The sequence below is a fragment of the Bombina bombina genome, chromosome 1 (genome assembly GCF_027579735.1).
Source record: "Bombina bombina isolate aBomBom1 chromosome 1, aBomBom1.pri, whole genome shotgun sequence".
In the NCBI taxonomy this organism is placed as follows: Eukaryota; Metazoa; Chordata; class Amphibia; order Anura; family Bombinatoridae; genus Bombina; species Bombina bombina.
The window spans coordinates 117,166,526-117,185,513 of record NC_069499.1 but is presented as its reverse complement, the minus strand read 5'-3'; the positions used below and the strand labels follow the sequence as shown (position 1 = coordinate 117,185,513).

Sequence of the window (18,988 nt, the reverse complement as noted above, 5' to 3'; positions counted from 1 at the left end):
ATGGTATCACAGTCGCTTAAATACAAGCTCCAAGCCACCACCACAGTGTCAGACACCACACACAGTGACAGAGTAAGAGCACATCGCATGCACCCTAACTGTATGAGGTTGCAGTAAACAGCACACACACAGCTGTAAAGAGGCTGTAATCAGAACCACAAACAGTTGCAGATTAACATGTTCACTGCTGGGTTACAGCACCTAGCAACCAAATCCTGTCAAAGCTACATATCCAGATCCCAGCAATCAAAGCAGAAACTCTACTGCTATCTTACTTTAAGTGCTGCTGATTTGTCTGTTAAGTCCTTATCTCACCCCAAATATCTCCAGGGATCCTCCTGATACCTGATAAGAACTTCTTCACTTGCATTGATGCTCTTCGTCACCAGCCAAATAACAGGTAACCAACAGGACTTCATTCACAATTAACCATTTCCCTGCAATAGAAGTCTGATTCATTTTAATATGAATGGATATGACTCTTCCATAATCCATCATGTATAATAATACCCCATTGCTTCTGACAACCGATCATATTCCACAAGGCTCACTACCTTATGCATAAATCCCCCAGGTTTTAACCCCTTAGTGGTAATTACCCGGTGGGAGGGAACAGGTTAAATAGCACAGCTTGACTGTGACTCCTGGAAGGATTTTTTACTGACTGATTTGCCTTCCAAGCATTCTCCAAACCCAGAAATGTAGGTGGGGACAGAGTCAAAGCAGAGGAGGAGTGAAAGCAAAAAAAGGGAGAGAGAGAGAAGAGAGATGACTATCAAGTGAATTCATTACTGTAAACATCTCCCAAGGGTGTCAGGAGCAGGGAGAGGGGAAATAGGCAAAGATTGAGATTAGAACAGAACAGACACGTCTCAGGCAACATTACTGCCAGCATCAGGGGGCCAGGGAGGGAAATAAAGTGACATATTACATGTGTTCATTTGCATAGCCACGCCCCGAATCTTTTAATCTCTGCAGTGCTTGCACTGGATGCTATTTGGGAGGCTGGATCAGGCTGCTGGAGGCTGTGTGTGGGGAAGGCAGGCAGGACCTAATCTGCTTTAACATCAGAGTGAGCCAGCCACACGACTTGGGACAGGGAGCTCGCAGTAAGGGCTGTAAGACTTCTAGCCCCAGCACCCTCTGGTTAACAGACGTGATCTAGCTGTGGTCACTGGATTACTTTCTCTAGATTCCCTGCAGTTTGTGGATAATATGTCTTTTTCGTACATTGGTGAACACTACGGGAGATCCAATAGGGAAGATGCCTCATTGCTATAAAGGATTGAGGATCGAGCTGGGGATCAGCCGGTGGGGAGCACAGGATTCTGCGGGACAGCACCCACAGACTCTTGGTTTACTGGGCTCGGGACAGCCGCACAGAGCTGGATTGTGCCAATGAGAAGCACACACAGGATTCCAAAAGTTTGATTTTTCTTATGTTTGTGGATCATAACTGGAATTATGCGGAGTGCTTGGAGAGGACAGAAAGACCTAAAAAGGTACAGTGTGATCTGCACTAACTGCTGTCAATGATAGGATCTTGTTATAGGATCCATACTGTACAGAACTAGTCTGGCACCAAAAGCACCTTCCCCAGATATTCACGTTATTCTCATAAAGCACTTACCACACAGTATATCTATCTCCATGAATTATTAGGGTGTTACAAATACTAAAGATAATAACCATACTAATTATATGCCATGAGTCCTGATATATATTGCTACAGACCAGGCAGCTGTATATTGGTATCTAAACACTGACGTTTAAGAGCCAGGCTAGGAACAAATGCGTGGGATATATTAATGAGAAGTTTGATATAAGCAATCAATACATTTTATATGTAGCTTTATACATTTCTCAACTAGCCATGTGGAAAAAAACAAGAATCATTCTAATCGTATTTAAATGTGTTTAATAAATATTTATTTAATCTTCCCAATTAGTCTCATCTATATATTTAGCATAATATAAGATTTGAAGATAAACAAATCTTTCATAAACAAATATCAAACAACTGATCAGCTTTTAATTAAACAAAAGTAATTCATATATGATATAAACTAGCTAGAATATGCATTGATAGGCAATATTACAATTAGACATGAAAGGGTTATTTTTATTAGATTTTTTTATTTGATTCTCTGGAGTAAAACAAGTACACCCTAGGGATCTGAACAAAATTCTTCCTTAACCAATTCAGTAGTGAACTACTCAGTTATGTATATCATATTGTTGGGGTAAAGTGGTAGGGCAACCTTTTCTGTGACCAATTCACTAAGGTTTATGCTGCCATTCAGATATACACACACAGAAAACATGTCTATAATGATACTCATTCACACTTACTGCAGTTTAGAAGACATCATTTTTCATTGATTGTTTGAAAGCAGCTGGCAAGACATTAAATTCAATAGCTGAGTATGTGCCATTTATCTCCACTCAGGCTATATAGACACAAGGGCATCTTCTTATCTCTGGAATCCATGATTGTATATTTTGCCAAAAGCCTCCCTGGATTGTATAGGGTCATTGGTCTAATGGATGGACTATCTATAGAAATGTCTGTAACTGCCCAGTTTCCTATCCATATTAAGCACTTTTATTGCTAGGAAAATTTAGGTTACTGTAGATTTTTTTTTTTTGCTGTTGATACACTGCCCAGCCAACAGTCATTTAATTGAGAAGCATATGGACTATTAACACCTAAACTATTTCCAGTGGAACCCAGAATCTTTTAATGCTGGATTTAAGACTGCTATTCTCATTATATTTAAGTACTATAAATTGAACAGATTATGATATTATGGGTTATGCAGCACAAGGCAGCAGTAGACCCTAATCTAGCTATAGAAAAATATTCTAATATTCATTTGTTGTAAATCAATGCACTTCATATTTTTTATGATGATGGAACCTGTTATAGTCGTGTCTTAGTCTTTAATGACCATATTGGCACTATATTGGGCATTCTACTTCATTATTCTGGTCTGACATATAAAAAGACCTAATAGTGTCATAAATATGGTAGAGCTTTGATGGACAGGGAGATAGGGAAATATCTGTTAAGAGATTATGCCAAAGAAACACAGGATAACATTGGTTGCTAACAATACCTGCATTCCTACGAGATTTATACATGAATTGTATTCTTATTAAACCACTCTAAATCCCTGTTGGAGGCAAGGCTGCCAATCTTATTTTGACAAGGAGGGGGTTGTGATTTTAGAAAAGCCTAGATACCTAAAATTCCAATTGCTGTTGGTATTGATTACTTGCTGCAAATGGTTTGCAAGAGAGAGATTTTTCTTTAGACAAAGTTGTGACATCTGAAGAGAATTAGTCACCATTCCAGGACAATCAATACAAAACAAACTTCATTCTAAATTATAATTAAGTTTTAGAGAGAAAGTTGTGATTTAATTTAACTAAAGGTAATTGAGCAGTCTATAATACTTGTGTCAAAAAGAACAGACATTGTCGTGTTTATAAAAAACTATTATATTTGTCTACATAAACAAAATTGATAATTTGATGTCAAAATGGCCTAAGAAAATTATTTTTTTTTATTTTTCAAGTTTCTTCTCTTTTATCCTCACTTTGCAAAACTATAAAATGTTTCCCTTCATAAAATAATTTGGTGTCTATATTTTGTGATTTGTGTTCAAAATATTATTTATAGTAGCCCATAAATCCAAGGCTGGTGGCAATAACAAGCAATATTTTATTAATTATATATTTTTATGACACATTATGTAATATTATGTTCTTCTGAAAATATATGTAAATAAAGTATAGGATATATGTCTAACAATCTCTAAAGGAAAGGAGGGATTTTAGAGATGTTATTAAATATTTATAGACCATTCTCTTACTATAGTTATGCATTTAGGAGGTTACCATATCATTAAAAAGTTTGTGATTATAGAATGGTGCTTGGCATTAAAAAAAATGAAAGAAAAAAAGAACAGTTGGGCTAGGAACTTTCACATCTGAGCCTCATCAATACTCTAGATTAGGAGTTGACACATTCATTTGATATGTAAGTGCCACCCAGAACACCACGAAGAAAACAATTACATTTCTTAAAATCTAGAGAAATCTAGAAAATAATTTTAGAGGTAGCTACACAGAACATATTAAAAAGTTAAGAGATGGAACTAGAATATTAAGAGCTATGGCTAACTGGATTTGTCGGGTTCTTCTCTAGATCTTGCATCTCTTAATGTCCCACTTTAAATAGCACTCCCCAAAAGAAGCATTTTATCTTTTAAAGGGGATGTTAGGATCTCATATATTGACTTTGAAGTTGTGTTGATTTAAGAGTACAATGTTATGGCAACTATATAGCTTTTCCATACTTTATGGAGGAATCTTTATCAATTTGTAAAAGGCAGAGCTAGGCAAGATGAAATAAGAAAGAAAGGAAAGAGAGAGAGAGAGAGAGAGAGAGAGAGAGAGAGAGAGAGAGAGAGAGACAGTTATATAGTCAGTGGTACTAATGGAGCTTAAAATACAGGGAATGCTAGCAATTTATTTCTACATATTTTTGCTTTTCTTATTTAAATAATTCTTTTTGCCTCTATACATTTCCTGGGTAGAGCATAGGGCATGTAAACAAGAACTGCCTTGCGTATTTAATGAATATTTGCAACTTTAAGGATTTGGGGTGCTACAATAACTGTGGTCACCTCTAGAACTATCTCTAATGGATGCTTCTGGCATTGACAGAATTTAATTTAGCTTGCATTATTTGCCGTCCAATTACAAATGTTATATAATCATGCTGAAGCAAACCACAATATTACATGTCATTTAGATTTTCTACAATATTATAAATATAAAAAAGAGCAGATTTTTATTAATAGCATTCGTCTATCTCTCTCAGGGTCCCAGTATAACATAATCAACTTGTATGCATTTGGGTAAATATCATTCCATGACTGAGCAGTTTGTCTGTAGTCTTGATTCAAATTCAGCACATTACTGACCTCTATCTGCAAGAACTATAAAGCTTTTGTTTTACTGAGCTCTAAATACATTGAATTTCCAGTGCTGAGGCTCGGATAATCCTACACTTGATTGCCACAATTTATCTACTATTAAATCCTCTACAAAGTGCACATTCTATGCTATGCAAAAAATCTCTGCAAACACGTATATCAACCCTTACATTTAGTCTTTTTATCCATTTATACTGTTCTTTTTATATTTAGTTGCCATGATCTGTCCACATATACTTTGCAGTTTAGTTCCTATTAATTTGAAGCAAAATGCTGACTCCCTTATAGGATATAGAATTATACATTCAATCTGAATTATTATTACCTGAACAAACATTATATATAACTATTTCTTTTAATGTTTGCAGAATATGGCTTACATTTTAGGATCATTTAACACCAAAAGAGATTGCAATGTCACAGAAACAGCATGAAATGCGTTGTTGAATTAAGTTTTGTACAAAGCCTTATCTATCATCTCTGTGTTATTTCTGTGGAAAGATTTGTGATATATCTAAATTGCCACATTCCCAGACAAATTTTAGCACAATCTAAAACAAATATTTCAGATGTAAAATAAAGAAAATTTGGCTACAATTTAGGGATATGTTATTGCCTTGTAACGAGTATTCAATATTACTTTTTTAAAGTAGTCTTTAATTGTTAATGTTTGGTGGTTACTCCTTATGGGTTGATTTATCAAGTACAATTGTGTATTATAAATATTTATCATAGATTTATTTCCTTTAAATTAAATTTACAATACCAATATTTTGGGGGGATTTTTATTTATCTCCATTATTCCTACAGGATAAACTAAAGATAGCTAAACCAAAACCACAATTATTTTAACAAACACATTACCCTCTGTATAATATAGAGGTGTCTTTACATTTTGTTTAATTATTTATATGTTTGTATGTAAGTGCAAGTATTTGGAACTGTAGGTACATTTTATGCAGGGATAGAGAAAGTTGCAATCAAAGGTCATGGATGGTTCTTATAATCTATTTTAAGACAGTTTTGGAAATGTTTAATTAGATTCATATTGTTTTCTATATCTACATTCATATCACAGCATAATAATTAAATGATAGAAAAGCAAACAAAAAAGTTTGCTTCATTAGGCCTGTCTTGTATCAGAGGTATGAATGAGAAAAGCTGAGCGCCACTGTGCAGGGCCAGTGGTAGATCTAAACAGAGCAGGGCAGCTTTGTTTTTTATTACTGTGATTACAGTCTGTTTAAAACGGTACAGGCCAAATTAGTGTAACTGTGGGGCTATAGAGTGCAGAAACAAAAGCAGTGGACTTTGAGGCTAATGATCATATAAAGCGGAATTGGGCAGTTTTGGAAAAGCTTTGGTTGGACAGAATAAGTCAATCTAGGGCAGCAAGTTTGGTGGAGTAGTACTGGGTAGTCTAAGCTATAGTGAGACAAGATGGGCGTAAGAGTCAAGTACATTGATGTGTATGGTGGTGAAGAATTATTTTGGCTGGACAATGGGGTTGGGAACATAGAATTAATGCAGATCCTTGGATTTATAAACCTACTGTTAACTTTCAGTTTTATCCAGTGGTCATCCTTTAATTCTTTTTAGAGAATAATGTGCTGTATAGGTACATTTTGAAATAATGATTAAGCAATATATAGTGTGGTGTCCATCTGTTGTTTCTACTTTTGAGACAACATTACAGCACCTGAAACATATAAACCAAATAGCATGAACCAAGGTGGAGAAATATATCTAAATAAAAATAACAAATAGTAGCCAAAAATACTTAAAGCAGAAATACACTATTTTTAGAAAACATAAGTTGATTATATATTTCCTACCTGCTCTATGTTAAATGTTTGCATATATTGTGTATTATTATTGTTTTTGTATTTTATTGTACTTTATTGTATCAATGCAATGTTTTGTGGTCCCAGGAAATACTTGAAAACGAGATAAATCTCAATGTATCCTTCCTGGTAAAATATTTTATAAAAAAATAATAAATAAATAAATAATTCTTACAGAGATATTACAGTCTCTTACAATTTTGGGAGGGGTCAGATGTTACCTTTTAAGTACTCCAGTTTACCGATTCCTGAGATTTTGATTTATTTATTTAATTTTTTTGGACTCTTAAGTATTAGGGACTTAGGAGGTAGGGAAGGAGAAAAGGAAGACTTGCTTCACTAATAGACAAGATTGATGGCAGTTCTTGTGTGAAATATAGTCTACATAATAAAATCCCTATATAGTCTACATAATAACATCCCTATAAAGTCTACATAATAAAATCCCTATGTAGTCTACATAATAAAATCCCAGGTGTCTTGAAGTCCAGTTTCAAAACTTTTGTTTTGGGCATATATATGTATAATTAATGGGATAAAGCATTTATTTATTTAATTTAGCATTTGGCTGTTCTTTACAAATAAATAATCATAATAATAATAATATTGACAATAATAATTTCCACACACCCAGCAAAGTATTAGTTAATATGTTTAGCCTGTTCGCCTTATGAGTCAATGCTGGTATACAGTAGTAAAGTGACATAATTTACGGCAATCATTTTTTTCTTTACAAACTTTAATTAGTGCACAATAATTTTATTTACAGGGCTTTCTGTACTTATTCAGTGTAATTGTCATCCCCTTTAAAAGATGATTATGTGCAGAAGGTTAACCCTCTCCTTCCCACTAAATTGTATGTGGTATCTATGATCTATCTATCTATCTATCTATCTATCTATCTATCTATCTATCTATCTCTCTCTATCTCTCTGTGTCTCTCTCTCTCAGTGTCTGTGTCTGTGTCACTCTTTCTCTCTCTCTCTCTCTCTCTCTCTCTCTCTCTCTCTCTCTCTCTCTCTCTCTCTCTCATGTGTGTGTATAATAAAATAATAATAAATAAACTTAAAAGGGACCTTAAGAGTTAGTCTACATACAATTTTGCAACTATCAATTTTACAACCATCATATTTTAGTAAACTGAGATGATTATGTGCAGAAGAATAACTCTCTCCTGCCTATTATATTTTATGTGCTATCTATCTATCTATCTATCTATCTATCTATCTATCTATCATCATATGTTTATAATAAGGGACCTTTGCAGTTATTCTGCATACAATTTGGCAAGTTGGCAACTATCATATTTTAGTAACCTGTGCACAAATACAAGAGTATGATGCAATACATAAATCTAGATCACATTCCAGTTGTAAACATAACAATGCAATTATCCATTAAACAATCTAAAGTACTCCATATGCACACAAGTAGACATAGTGGTATTAAAATGAAATAAAAAGAAAATAGAATCACAAATAGCAGTGTACAGTTTACAAACTAACTCATGCTTTGCATTGTGGCGTATTGTTGTAGAGAGAAAAGAACCTCAGCGAGGTGATGAAAATGTATATCCTTGAAAGGGAGATGTTTGTAAAAGCTCAATGAAAATGTTGTCACTTTTCTTTGTGTTTGCAATATTGCAATCTAAACTGAAAACTGTCTGCAAAATATATATTTACTACAAACGTATAGCTTTTTATCGTATCACGACCCACTGCAAATGAACTCCATTCACTTTATATGTATTGTATGCCAGATCTTTGTAGATCAAGGGCAGCGCTCCCTCTTTTGTATGCTCACACAGAAGTTAAAACCAAATCACACCAAATACGCAGTTTTTTTTTAATCTTTTCCATTTTTTAATGGTTCCTTGCTGTCAGAACATTGGCATAATTTGTTTTTATGCTGCCCTAGGCACTGGAAATTTGTTGCTCTCCATTTTTTTCCTCCCACCCAAACAGTTTTAGCTCATGTGGGATGCACATATTTCTTTCAGCTGGAGCCCAAGGGTACATTTTGGGGTAATTCACCTACAATAGACAACCTGGGGAAATTGATTTGTTGTAATAAGATTAAATGTGTATAGGTGTATTTGTCGAAAGGCGCAGAACTACCCTTCAATATTTGTTTCCTCTTCTAAATCTGTGGCCCTAGGCCCATGCCTTGTGCTGTTGCAGGGGAGGAACTACCTCTGGCATACCACCGTGCAGTGGCACTGGGGCCCAAGTTCTGTAGGGGCCCATAGCAGCCAGTCTATACATAGCCATGTGCAGAGTGTGTACAATCCTAATGCAGTGGAGCCTTTAATTAATGCAAGTTGCAAGCCTATCTATCTATAGCTATCCTCAAAATTATTATACAGAGCCACATGTATATCCATACTGTTATTAAAAAAAGTTGCACAGGCAAAATAATTTTAGGCACACAGATTGGCAAACTTAGAGTTGTCATTGATCAGACTTTAGTGAACTGTGGTCTAACGATCTGTGACATTTGTTAGTGATGTCAAAATATGTGTGAGTTGCAAGCTGGATATTTTTTTGTGCTTATGTGTACAAAAAACCTATCTGCTATTTAATACCATGATTGTTGTACAAGATACACTTGTACACATACTGGTCATATTTTCATTAGTGGTTGTCAGAATCACAATTCTGGGATCAACTTCTCAGCACCTAGCAGAGAGCCACAATTAAATTCCTATCTACATTCAAGACACAACTGTTCTTGATCAAAGAGCCAAAAGAGTGTAGAGGGCACTCTAGTCACTTACGCGTTTTGTGCACTCTAACATTTTCTTATAGGTGTTGTGTTAAAGGGACATCAATGGCAAATTTGAAATGCAAATTTAAAATACTAGAATTATTTTTTGTTAGGGCACATGTACTGCAAAATGCCTGTAGTCATATTTGAAAAAAAACATTTCTCATTACCTGAAACTCCTTAAAAAAAATAAAAAAAATCTGAATTCTTAAAGAAATTCTTAAACTTTTAAGAAACATAACAAGGAAAGGAAAATACCCTCTGCATTTTACACATATAAGAACTTCTTAAGTAGGTCCCTTTTTTTTTTTTTTGGTGTTGTCATATGTTTAGCCCAAGAACATATGATCAGGGATTTATTTCCTGATTATTTGGTGATACAGGGAGTTTTATATTGCAGACCACTATGTGGTAATGGAGATGTATCAGGCATAATATGTATATTCATGGTGTATATAAAGGGAATATATTTACTTAACACAGTCTTTTTTATGTTTTTTTTTTTTTTGTATCTGCCTTTTTGCAAAACCCTGTTGCATAGATGGGCATCCACAGAAAATTTTCTGGGGGCATAAAACAACTCACCACTAATATCACTACAAGCAAGCAAAATACAATACACATTAAAGGGGCATTCTTATCCAGAAGTTGCATGCTCTAATATCTTTGTGCATGTATTTTTGCTTTCTGTGTGTTAAAGCCCCACAGATCGTCTGCAATGCATAGTGATCTGTGTATGCAATGCCTAATTTGCTCTTTGGCTGCTTCCTGCCCAAGACCTGCAAAGTGTTGTGACTATAAGCAGGACTAATACATGGTTAGCAAATGACAGCAATTCAAAAATGACACGCTCTAAATTAGAGAGTGTATTTTTACATTAGAATTGTCCCTTTAACAGTTAACCCTGAAGCAATTTGTACAATAACTGGCTATGTGATAGCAATCAGGTCAAGTGTCTGCTCATATGAACTAAGAGACTGTTATTTTAATGAGAGGTCTTATTTGTTTGTTTGTTTATTCATTTTTAAGAAAAGGTGTTCACTTTCTTGACATTTCCTTTTTTATTTCTCTTGATGTCCAGTGGATTTAGTATTTGCTTTTAATTTTTAGATTAAAGATATTATATTTTCTTTCCATTGAGGCGGTTTCATGCCCTTCTAGGGTGCAAGTTATAGCTCCTTTGACCATTCTTACCCAGGATTGGTATACAAGAGGCTGGGATACCTGTGTAGGAAGTAATATTCCGGATGACAGCAACTAGCGCATTGTGCTCTATGCCTTTTTATCCAGACTATACAGTTAAAAAATGATATCATAATTTAAAACAAAAAAAAAAAAACCATACATACGTTAACTACTATGTAAAGCTGTTTTGTTTTGAAAATAACAGGAGGTGCATTGGGAACGATTGCTCACTGGCTAATATTGACAACCTCTACTGCTATGTAGATGTCTAGTGACATGCGCTACAAGAATACAAAAATGAGAACACCAAGCTACTATTTTTTATCTTTGCACAGAACCCCAAACTTAAAAAAACAAAAAAAAACAAGATTTTTTTTTATAAATCTCTTTTCAATGCAACAAACTAAAGAAAAAATACATGCCCACTGTATACCCTATGAATAGGAGCCTATTAGATGGCATACAGTTGGGGAACAAGCACTCTAAAAGGAATATGAAAGTAAAATTAATCTTTCATGATTCAGACAAAATGTGTTATTTTAAGAGACATTTCAATTTACTTCTGATATCAGATTTACTTTGTTCCCTGGGTGTCAAACCTGGCAATGTTCTGCTGAGAGCTAACTAGTGATCGGTGAGTACTCACATATGCCTCTTGTCAGTATCTCTCCAGACATTTTCATCTATCTCCCAGTAGTACATTGCTACATATATGTTTAACACATTTGTAAGGGTTAAACACAGTCATAGGAAAATAAACAGTGCAAAATTAAAATACTCTATCCCACTTATTTCAGTTTTATGTCTCTTTAATGGTTATCATTGTTGCAGATACAGAAAATATAAACATTTTTATCACAGTAAAGCTTGCTTTAAAATTGATGAAAACTTAGTTGCAATTGCTTAGTTATTTGCAGAAGAATAATTAATTTCATTTTAAAGTATTTCAATATGTTTAAAAATACAAAATTAATTAAATCACATTTTATTTAAATACGTTTTTTCTCATGAAAACATGGTGAATTTCTTTTTAGAAAATAAAGTGACACTGTAACCTCTGTTGTATTTCTTGGTGTCAAATGTAGCTAAATAATATATATATACTATTGAAGTATTAGCACTAAATTCTGAAAAAAAAAAATTTCTATTATTGCTCTGGAAATAAATTATGTAGCACTTTGCAGTATATTGCAGATTTTCTGTTAATTGCCAATTGTAGAGAGTCCAGTATAGCAGATACCTATTTATTAGAAAACTGTAATGAACAAACCAGAGTTTGCAGATCACTGATACAGCTCTCTATATTGCCAGTGTATGTTTCATCAGCTAAAAATAGAATGTTAGCTCTTCATTTCAACCTAGGATTGACACATTTTATTTAAAAAATAGGTAGCTGCATACTTTCACTAGGATATAGCAAATGCTGTTTGTAAATAGAATAGATATGTTCAATTAAATAACAATAAAAAATCTGTAAGCCAGATGTAAAATTCTATATCATATGTAGTTTTATTTCCACATGACTATAGCTTACTATCTCCCCCTGTTGGATAAATCATAAATTATTTTTGTTTTCTTTTTCCTTAAATTTTTTTATTTTTACACTTATTTTTGAATATACGCTCTCAACTTACCATTTTTTTGATATCCATTAAAATGCTACAATCTTATATGCATTTCAAGATAGATTTTCTAAACAAAAATCATTTTTTTAGTACAGAGATGTCTAAAGTATATGAAGTTGATAAATAATCTTTCTAAATTAGAACTGACATTTATTGGATTCATACTATGCATAAATATTATTTATTTTTTTCTCCATATGCAAGCTCCCAGGATTTATCTCTCCTTTGTAAGAATATATAACATTTTGGGCCAGATTGCAAGTGGAGTACAAAATATTGATTTCGCTAAAGCGATATTTGCACTCCACTTTGTAATACCAACGCACGCAAGTGTACGCATATTAGAAGTTAGGTGCAATGTGAATGAATCCTTGCGATCTCTTTGCATGGAAGCATTGCACCCACAAGAGGGCGCTTCCATAGGCTCCAATGGGAGCCTTGTTCTGATGCCGTCATACACGGCACAGAACCTAAGCGCAGCGTATATATTTACAGGGGACACCCAGTTCCCATAGACCGCTATGTAAAGGCACTTTTCAGTGCCGTTTTTTTTCTAGCAACCTGCACCCGCCAACTTTAACCTTTCATATCTGCTCTTTGCAGTTTTTTTTATTAAAGCTACTCGTTTTTTATAAATAATAAAAAAAAAGAATATTCTATATTTTGGGGGTTATTTTGAAAATGAAACAGAGATCTGACATCTGGTTAATTTTTGGAAAGCTAATTGCTACCATGAGTTTTCAGTAGCAATAACATCCACTTGTAATGGCTGGTTATTTATCGTGCACCCGTAAATGGGCGAATTTGCCCATTTACAGCATGTGATACATTATCGCTCCACTTGTAATCTAGCCCTTTTTGTCCACATTTCATCTAATGCAGTCAGAAAGGATTTTGTCGGATAAATGACTGTAACTTAATGTTCCTTCAAAGCCTCTGTTATAATTTGGCAATGTAAGCTTTACAGAAAGAGTTGTTGATTCATTGAGTGCCTTCCCAGGGGAGAAGGACACTTATAAAAAAATAGATATCGGGCCATTCGTACAGTAAAAAAAAAGGGTGAAGTAAGGTTTAATGCTCTTAGATCAGTAAATAGAAGAGATACAAACAGTTCTGTTTCTGCATTTAATTTTATGTTCCAAGGTTATTTTTCCCAGTTTTCGGGAACCACAAATACTGTGCAAGAGATGGTGTTTGCTAAATCTGCCTCTTGAATTATTGACCGATAATTTATCTTGTGTTGCTGTTCTAAGCAGAACTAATTGTTAATGCAACCGAACCACAGAGAATTTGCCACTGGCTGTACCAGAGGGGATGAATTTTGATGAAGCAACTTGTAGGGGAAAAAAAAGGAAACAAACACGACCACTGCTATCAATTCATTGAACAAAAAAAAAAAAAGCTTAGTTTTACTTTAAAATTGCATCTTTTCATTTGAAGCTTTTTTTTTTTTTTTTAACTCAATTTTATATATGATTTATCAGTTTAATTTTTAAACTTTGCAACCTGTCTGGAGAAGGACTTAACCTCTTTAAAGAGACATTGCCTGCTGTAAAGTATTACATTGTTTAAAGGGACAGTCAACACCAGAATTTTTGTTGTTTTATAAGATAGATAATTCCTTAATTACCCATTCCCCAGTTTGCATAACCAACACAGTTATAATAATACACATTTTACCTCTGTAATTACCTTGTATCTAAGCCTCTACAGACTTCCCCCCTTTTTCAGTTCTTTTGATAGACTTACATTTTAGCCAATCCTCGGTAAATTCACCTGCATGAGCTCAATGTTTTCTATATGAAACACATGAACTAATGCCCTCTAGTGGTGAAAAACTGTCAAATGCAGAGGCGGCCTTCAAGGTCTAGGAAATTAGAATATGAACCTCCTAGGTTTAGCTTGCAACTAAGAATACCAAGAAAACAAAGCATACTTGGTGATAAAAGTAAATTGGAAAGTTGTTTATAATTGCCCTATTTGAATCATGAAAGTTTTTTTGGGACTTGACTGTGCTTTTAAAATGAACTCATTTATCTTTATTCTGTCTTTTGAAATAGCTGCTTTTGCCTGTAGAAACTGCCACCAATACTGAAACTTTGAATACTGAAGTAAAGACTATAGAAAAGATATGTATACAAGAGTCAGCAGCAGAAATTGATCTTCTGGTGGAGGAAAGAGAGAACAGTCCATTTGAAAGGGTGTTCTTGCAGCAAATGTGAATACAATGAACTCTTATCAGCTGCTTGTCTAAGTACATTGTCCCTTTAATGTAGTTCTGTTCATCCTGTTCATATGAGGAGCTGTACAGACCTAAAATTAAAGGGACACTGAACCCAAAATTGTTCTTTCATGATTCAGATAGAGCATGCTTTTTGTAGCAACTTTCTAATTTACTACTATTATCATTTTTTCTACATTCTCTTGCTATCTTATTTGAAAAGCAAGAATGTAAGTTTAGAAGCCGGGCCATGTTTGGTTCACAACCTGGGATGTGCTTGCTGATTGGTGGCTAAATGCACCCACCATTAAACAAGTCCTGTCCAGTGTGTTGAACCAAACATTGACTGGCTCCTTAGTTTAGATGCCTTCTTTTTCAAATAAGGATAGCAAGATAATGAAGAAATAGGAGTAAATTAGAAAGTTGCTTAAAATTGCATGCTCTATCTGGATCATGAAAGAAAAAAATTTGGGTTTATTGTCCCTTTAACAATTAAAACAAATAATACTAGATTTATACAGAAAATATATTGCAATAAAGTATGAAATGAAGATAAGGGTCAGATAAAAATCACTGGAATGGTGCACTGTGGCCCTGGGGCATTAGGTTACACAACCCTGTCTTTTAGAGGAACTGCAACAGCATAAATACAATTTACTGGGCTGAACAAAATTTGCTCTTATTTCTACTCACAGCTTGTGTTGTGTTAAATATCTGTGACATTTTCTAATGCCCTTAGCAGCTCTCCGAGTCATGCTTTGTGCATATATATGTATACGCAGTGCTGTTTGCATACAGCATGGCAGGCATCAGTGCAGGCTGCAGCTAGGGACACTCACAGCCTGGCCCGAGGAAGGCCCCGTCTTCCTGCTGCTCCAGTACATAATATTCATTAGCAGGAAACTACAGTTGCATTGTGCACAGTTTGCCTTTGTCCTGTATATTTCCCCCTGTTAACTGCCATAGACAATGACTGCTTGAAAAAAATATTTAAGTAGTAGTTAAAGGGACATTATACACTCATTTTTTCTTTGCATATATGTTTTGTAGATGATCTATTTATATAGGCCATAATATTATTTATCTAAAAAAAATGTATAGTTTTACTTATTTTTAAATAACATTGCTGTGATTTTCTGACTCCTAACCAAGCCCCAAAGTTTGATGTGAATACCGTCAGCTACCTTCTCCAGCTTGCTCCTGTTTATGTAAAGGGTCTTTTCATATGCAAAAGAAGGGGGAGTGGGGAGTGTCTTATTACCCACTTGCAATGGGCTTTCCAACTAGCTTTTCAACATAGCTAAACTGAGAGCTTCTAAGTAAGTCTTTAAACCGTTTTATCATGTATTTTTATATCAGTGTATACTGTCCCTTTAAGAGAGAAAAAGTTATTAGTTAATTTAGTGCTAAACAAAGGATAAAGCCTTATCTCAGTGTAAATTTTTATCCCCATTTTCATCAAATATCTATCTATCTATCTATCTATCTATCTGTACATTTTTTATCCCCGTTTTCATCTAATATTCTATCTATCTATATCATCATGTGTGTATAATAATGGACCTTTTCAGTTATTCTTCATACAATTTTGCAAGCATCATATTTTAGTAATCAAGTAGTAGTATCTATCTAGGGATGTGCCGGGGATAAAATTTTGTTTCGGACAAAATTTTCATTTCAGATATTCAAGGATATGAGTTTACCTGTATATTTGTTGCCTGCACTATACGGTTTTCATTTCAGTTAAAACTAAACAAAAATCGAATTCTCGTTAAACATTTACATCATTTTTGTTAAACGTAAATGTTTCGAAGCTACAGGTGAAAAGTTAACCTGTAGCTACAATACTTACCCTAATGCACTCTGGAGAGAGCGCTAACCATGCTAACACCTGGCTTTCGGTTCAAAATTATTAAGTGAAAAATAATTTCTATTATGGCTATAATGTCCTAAGCTTACAAAAATGTTTTGCTTGTAAACATATTTAAAGGGATATGAAACCTCAACATTTTATTTCATGATACAATTTTAAACAAATTTCCAATTTACTTCTATTATATAATTTGATTCTTTCTCTTGATATTCTTTGTTGAAAAGCATACCTATGTAGACTCGAACTGGGAGCTAGCTTCTGATTGGTGGCTGAACATGTATGCCTCTTGTCATTGACTAAACATCTTTGTTCATCTAACTCCCAGTTGTGCATTGGTGAACCTTCAATAAAGAATACCAAGAGAATAATAAAAAAAAATCTTTATAATAGAAGTAAGCTGAAATGTTTCCTTAAAATTGTATGCTCTATCTAAATCATGAAAGAAAATGTTAGGGTTTCATGTCCCTTTAACCTGTGTCTGTGATAAACCAGAAGATAGATTCCTATGTTCTTGTTTCAAAAAAGTTTATATTTGGACAACAAGTCATAGTTAACCTTTTGACTACCAGAGCAAATTATTGAGCATTTTCTAACAAAGTTTGTGCAATATTAACAGATACTGTAATACTGATGCATAAATGCCTTGACTAGCGTTTGTCTGTATCTCTCTACTGTCTCTTTTTTACCCTTTCTGTCTCTCTCTCTACTGCCTCTCTTTCTACTGTTTGTCTCTCTTTCTACTGTCTGTCTCTCTTTCTACTGTCTGTCTCTCTTTCCACAGTCTGTCTCTCTACTGTCTCGTTCTTTCCACTTTCTGTCCCTCTCTACTGTCTCTTTTTTTCCCTGTCTGTCTCTCTCTACTGCCTCTCTTTCCCCTGTCTGTCTCTCTCTACTGCCTCTCTTTCTACTGTCTGTCTCTTTCTACTGTCTGTCCCTCTTTCCACTGTCTGTGTCTCTCTACTGACTCTCTTTCTAAAGTCTCTCTATACTGTTTTGTTCTTTCCACTGTCTGTCCCTCTCTACTGTCTGTTTTCCCCTATTTCTGTCTCTCTCTACTGACTCTCTTTCTACTGTCTGTCTCTCTTTCCACTGTCTGTCTCTCTCTACTGTCTCATTCTTTCCACTGTCTGTCTCTCTCTACTGTCTCATTCTTTCCACTGTCTGTCTCCCTCTAATGTCTCATTCTTTCCACTGTCTGTCACTCTCTTTCTACTGTCTCAATCTTTCAATTGTCTGTCACTCTCTTTGTACTGTCTCATTTTTTTCACTGTCTATAGCTCTCCATTGTCTCGTTCTTTCTCTATTGTCTCGTTTGTCTGTCTCTCTCTTTGAACTGCCTAGTTCTTTTCACTGTCTATCGCTCTCTATTGTCTTGTTCTTTCCACTGTCTCACTCTACTGAATTGTTCTTTCCACTGTCTGTCTCTCTCAACTGTATCTTTCTCTCTCTCTACTGTCTCATTCGTTCCACTTTCTGTCTCAACTGTCTTGTTCATTCCACTGTCTGTCTCTCTCTACCATCTTGTTCTTTCCACTGTCTGTTTCTCTCTTTCTACTGTCTCATTCTTTCCACTGTCTGTCTCTCTCTCTACTTTCTCTCTACTGTCTCTCCTTTTCTCTACTATTGCTTTCCAATGTCTGTTTCTCTCTATTTTTTCACTCTCTTTCTACTCTTGCCCAGAGCCAGTAAAGGTGTCAGCAATAACTGAATACAATGCTTTCCACACTTCCCCTAAAGGTGTGTCAATATCTGCATCCTATCTAGAGCAAAAAACAATGTGTGTTAGATTTACAGACACACAGCTAGCAGCAACGTTACATTATACAAGGTAACCCCAAACCACAAATTTCATTGTAAGAGAAGCCCTGTGGGATTTGCCAATACTGATCTATCTATAATCTATGTATCATTATCTATCTATCTATCTATCTATCTATCTATCTATCTATCTATCTATCTATCATTATCTATCATCTATCTATTTATCATTATCTATATCTTTCTATATCTATCTATATCTATCTATTTATCATTATCTATATCTTTCTATATCTATCTATCTATATCTATCTATCATCTATCTATCTAGCTATCTATCTATGTATCATTATCTATCATCTATCTATTTATCATTATCTATATCTTTCTATATCTATCTATATCTATCTATTTATCATTATCTATATCTTTCTATATCTATCTATATCTATCTCTATCTATCTATCTAATCTATCATCTACATATCGGTCTGACTATGACTGTCTCCCTGTCTCCCTGTCTGTCTATCTATCTATCTATCTATCTATCTATCTATCTATCTATCTATCTATCTATATATATTTACATAAACCATTAATGGGGTGGCTTGATTAAAAAGAAATTTACAGTACACCTTCATTAGAAGTGACCATTTAAAGTCCATCTAAAACATTACTTAGATTCAGGGCCTGATTTTAAAACATGTCAAG

General features: G+C 34.4%; 1 protein-coding gene across 1 annotated transcript in view; it reads left to right on the top strand.

The window, feature by feature from the left end:
- The first annotated feature begins 813 nt into the window (after nt 1-813).
- The window catches only part of FLRT2 (fibronectin leucine rich transmembrane protein 2), an 80,761-nt gene continuing 62,586 nt past the window's right edge, over nt 814-18,988 (top strand). Inside the window, exon 1 of the mRNA XM_053697583.1 lies at nt 814-1,502. The gene's annotated coding sequence lies outside the window, so the exon portion shown is untranslated. The remainder of the gene's footprint in view (nt 1,503-18,988) is intronic.